General features: G+C 38.3%; 1 long non-coding RNA gene across 1 annotated transcript in view; it reads left to right on the top strand.

The window, feature by feature from the left end:
* Nucleotides 1-5,000, top strand: part of LOC138030970 (uncharacterized) — a 14,942-nt gene that overhangs the window by 2,448 nt on the left and 7,494 nt on the right. The gene's annotated exons all lie outside the window — the stretch shown is intronic.

The raw sequence follows: 5,000 nt of genomic DNA, 5'->3' as shown, positions 1-5,000 counted from the left end.
ACAATCGGCGACACTTTCGATCTGCCGCCAGTGACAATAAAACATTTCAGTCGAAGTTCAGTTTGTTGCATGCTTTCCAAGTGAATTTCAAGCATTAGTTCGCTTATCGTGAGTGAAATAACAGAGAATCCAAAGGCAAAGTATGTTAAATTTTTGTTTTGTGCGACCCTGTGGATAAAAAAAATAATTCCGGGCACGCACGTGTCATTGTTGTCTCGGTTCTTGTTTTGCACGTAACTTGCCTTTTTTTGCAAATTCGGCAACTTTTTTTCGGAGTTAGTGTTATAATTAACGTGTTGAACATGAAACTTGAATGTATTCAATCGCTTGATTATTAACATTGGCCATGGCGAAGTCATGGACGCACGGGCCGACAATGAACTGTGCATCGATCGCTAACATTTGTTTACTCTTTTGTAATGTGATCGATGGAGCTTTGACAGCCCAGACATTTTGATCGATGAATCAACAGGCACAACAGTTTCAAAGAAATTGATCATTCTAAGTACATATTCGTTGGGAGGGATAAGACTTTATTTTTGTGCAATTAGAAATCTGAAAGGATACTGCAGCAGCAATTAAGAGGCAATAGATCACATATTAATTCTTGAATATTAATTAGCTGGACCCCCAAATTTTTCAAAAAGGGGTCCAGAGGACCCCCAAATTTGAAAACCTGGATACATCTCTGCCTATACCAGAACAAATGAGCACAGCAACTTGACCTGCTCATTGCACCGGCATCGCAGGGGTCATAGGTTTGAATCCTGTTGAAGAGATCTGAATTTCTCATTGCTTAGAAAAGACAATAATTATAGCTCATATGTGACCCTCCATGGGAAAACAATAAATAAGTTGACTGCACGCACATGGCACTTGTCTAACACGCCTAGTGAGCGCATATGCAAGAAAAAACAAAAGAAATGGGGTAGCGTGTTTGTGCCTTTTGTTAACGGTCTCTTCACATGGTAGACCTTTTTGTTTTAACATGCAAGCTTAACACAGTAAATTCCTTTGTTCTTGACACAGGAGCTCTGTGATTTGTCTTCAAACACAGTTTGGTCATTAACCCAAAGCAGAGTAGTTTACCATCGTTTATTATAAACATGATGTAAGCTTAAACAAAGATCATTGAAATTTGTTTTGCGTGCTTGCTTGCAGGGCTTGAAATTAACGTTTCTGCTCGGGTGCCAGCTGGCTACTAATGGGAAAAATTTGTTTGCCAGACCATAAATTTTGGTCGCCAACTTATTTAATATATGGCTTACGTAAGAACATGATTTTAAATGTTGCTTTCCATGCAAGAAAAGTCACAATTATTAAATAGCAAGAAAAAAACACTGTTGTTTTTGGCTTTTGTCTTTAGTTTGGTGATGGTGTTCTTTACGGTTATTTGAAAGGGAGCGAAGCACACAACGTTTTAAGTCCGTGTTTTCCATAGCAAGGCAAACATGGGTCCTTTGTCATCTTGCTTTTCACCTCTTTAAAACGTAGTTTCTTTATTCTCCTACCTTTATCGCGAGTAAACGCAATACTACAATTGCTCGGCCTGGGCCCCCACACAACCACAATGCTTGTTTCAGTAACCTCTAGAATCAGAGGAACTTGTTTTCTTACAGTACCTTTCTATCGATATTTATCTCCGTTTTTTGATCACTTTGTGTAGTCATCTTTGCGGGTGTCAACTTTCTAACAGAGGGGACGAACTCGTTATGCGATGTCCAGGTTCATTATCAACATATTATCAATACTAAGCTAATTCCGAGGAGGTCCTTCGGTAATCTACGTTTTTAGCATTCACAACTGACGATGGATTTAAATTTTCAATTAACCTTCTGGGCCCGGTTGTTCGAAAGCCGATTAACTTAATCCAGGATTAGCGTAAACTTTTGCTTCATGTTTTCAACCTTTTGGTTAAAGTTTCTTTTGCTTATTTTTGTTTTTCAAGATCGACATCTACTAATGTAAATTTTATCCGAATATCAGCGTTGAACAGCATTTCGGAGTAGAGAAATAAATTTCTTGGTTAATTTTTAATCTCGAATTAGCGTTAATCGGCTTTTAGGCCCTGGCCGAATCTTCGTCTTCCGGCCGGCTATAAGCACATGGTGTTTAAGGGTGTGAAACTGATTTTCTTGTAGTATTTAGACACTATTTTAGTTGGAAAAGAAAGGTGAGTCGTGCTCTAGCTACGAGTTCCGAATGATTTCATCATATAAAGAGTCAATTACAGAAGTTGTCTACTGTTTATCCTGGGTTACCAGACAACACGTCATTCCTCAAAATCTAGTCGCAAGCAGACAATTTTTGGTTGCATTGGCGACCAGTGAGTCGCAATTTCAATCCTGACTTGATTTGTCAACAACCCGGTTTTGGATCGTCTCTGCTTGCATTACTTCCACAGTGGCACTGAAACGGTCACGTTGACGGGGTTGATGATTTCCCTTTCACCAGTGGTTTTCTTTCTGGTTTTAAAATATGCCATTGTGATTTTTTAAAAAAAGCATTTCCCGCAAGCATTTATTAAAATGCCAATAACACAACCAGTTTATAGTTCATGTGACTTAGGCTTGTTAGAATTGTTAAGGTTCAGCATGTTAGAAGTTGACACGGTACGGTAAGCCTGTAGCCTCATACACCTTATTCCAAAATGGCCACCATTTTAGTATTCTTTTGTTTCCATGCAAATGGACCCTTATGGCCTTGTTCAAGGTTAAATATTCTTTTGAATTTTAGGTTTGATAACGAGGCCATAAGGGCCAATTTGCAAAAGAATACTAAAATGGCAGCCATTTTGGACTAAAGTGTATGCAAAGCTTATCACCAGCTCTTTTGTCTTTAGTGTGTGTAAAAAACAAAGGCTTCTAGTTTAATGAGGAAGGCTACTAACACACAGCTAACATGTTTAGTCACGCTCCTTTTGTTTCAACATGCTGTGTGATTGCATTCACCTTTTCTGATGATGGTTTTCCCCAGGAAGGTCACAAATTGTCCATATAGGTGTGGGGATCATTTCTCTCTTTTGTTGACCATCGTAAAGAAATTCAGAGTGACATTTCAAGTGTTATAGACCTTTGATTCATTTTGCTCTGAAAAAGGGTTAAAACTCGAAACGTCAGCTTTCGAATTTCTTTATGGTAGTGGAGTACTGATCATGGATTAAAATTGATCATTGATCGAAAATCTTTAAGCAACGCCACAATCGATTATGGATTATGACAATCAATTATCTCAGACAAATGCGATAATCTTACATTTCATACAGTTTTAGTGTTTTCCAAAACTCGGCGAAACATGCTCACGCCAGGCTAGGTTTTGCATTTTGTTCACATTAATTTTGATAGGGCGCATTTCATACAGAAAAAAGTGGCTTTGATGGTTCTCTTAGATATTACTCTAAATTAGTAGCTGGCCGTAAAATAGCTACCTACTGCGATCAGAAAGGTAACAAGAGTAGATGAAAGCAAAACAGATGTAGACAGCTTGTGAAGATCAATTTGGTTCCCAAGTCCTCACCTTGTTGTCTTGTTTTCATGTTGTTCACAACAAACATGGCGACTTGTACACAGTTGAAACAGATGTGTTTTTTAATCAGTAGATTTTCCAATTATATTCAATGATTGATCGGTTGGGTCAATCGGATTATTTCTAATGGTCGGTAATAAAATCTCAGCTGATTCCCATCAGTACTTTACAGGTGGTCAATTTACCATGTCAACTCAGTTGATAAACACATTTGTAAAAACAATTTGTTCTCTAATATTTAAATAAATACAACCACACTTTTGAATTTTTGGAACATGATTCGATGTTCTGAAAACTCAAAAGTGTGGTTGTATTTTTTAAAATATTAGTAACACTTGTGCTATCCAGACCATTTGGAATTTGTTCTCTGCTTTAATTTTTCTCCAATAAATTATTATAGGTATATTTTTACAAGCCTCCTTTGTTTGCCAATTGAAGAGGACTGGTTCTTGTGTTCCTCAACCACGTCACTTACACCAACTTTCTTTATTCACTTGTTCATTTTGTTTTCCCGATACAGATCATGTGATAGTACTCAGAAGATTTGGTCCTAAAGTTGTTTTTTTCGTTGAAAAGAGTGCTTATCATATCATATATCATATACCCTTATTATCCCTCAGATTTTAGAGTAGCTTGGTGTAGCTAGTATCCACAGAAGACAGACCATAACACCGGGAATTCCATGCCCTACGACAAGCAACAGACACATTCATGCTTGCATGCACTCTTTTTGATGAACAAGGCAAAGGATTAAATCTCCTAAGTATTATCATGTGATCTGTATTGAGAAAACAAAATGTACAAGCAAAAACGGTCTATTGAAGTGTGGATTGTGATTGTTGTTTTCATTTCCAGATTCCAGATTTCTAGTTTACTTTATGCGTAATTTTTTCCGAGGTGTATTAAAATATGCAGGGAAAAATGTTATCAGCATTCACTCAGGTGGTTTCTCCACACTAAAGTCAAATTGGATCCACTTGGTTCAGTGTATCTCCAAAGTTCTATAAGAGTCTCGTGACAATCTCTGGAGCCAAAAACATGAAGGCATACTTTTCTTGAAAAGAAAAACTCCTTTGTCAGGTGTTTTACCTCATGAGGCAAGGCTGCTGCCTAAGAAAATTTTAAAGGGGCCCTCAGAGCTAAACGCTAAGAACTTAGGAGCCCAACATATGAAGTGAAAGGTGTTGCTGTCAAAAGTTAAGGCGCCCAGAGCTATTCTTTGAGAGCCCCTGGCTACCGGGCTCCTGTTAGGCAACAGCCTTGTGAGGTCTTAGCAAATTAGGGCCTATGAACCTATAGCTTTGTTGAGAAGTGGGGGGCCTATGAACTGAGGCAGCTGTTACTTATCTTACATGGTGTTGTGTTGTTTTTCACAACTGCTATTTTTCCCCTGAGGGCCCCAAGTACTCTCTTCCATGCAACTTTAGCCTGTGTAGCTGGCGGTATTATTGGCGCAAAGGCACAAGCTGCGCGGA

This window comes from Montipora capricornis, chromosome 13 (genome assembly GCF_036669925.1).
Source record: "Montipora capricornis isolate CH-2021 chromosome 13, ASM3666992v2, whole genome shotgun sequence".
NCBI classification, from domain to species: domain Eukaryota; kingdom Metazoa; phylum Cnidaria; class Anthozoa; order Scleractinia; family Acroporidae; genus Montipora; species Montipora capricornis.
This window is presented reverse-complemented; position numbering and strand designations above follow the sequence as displayed.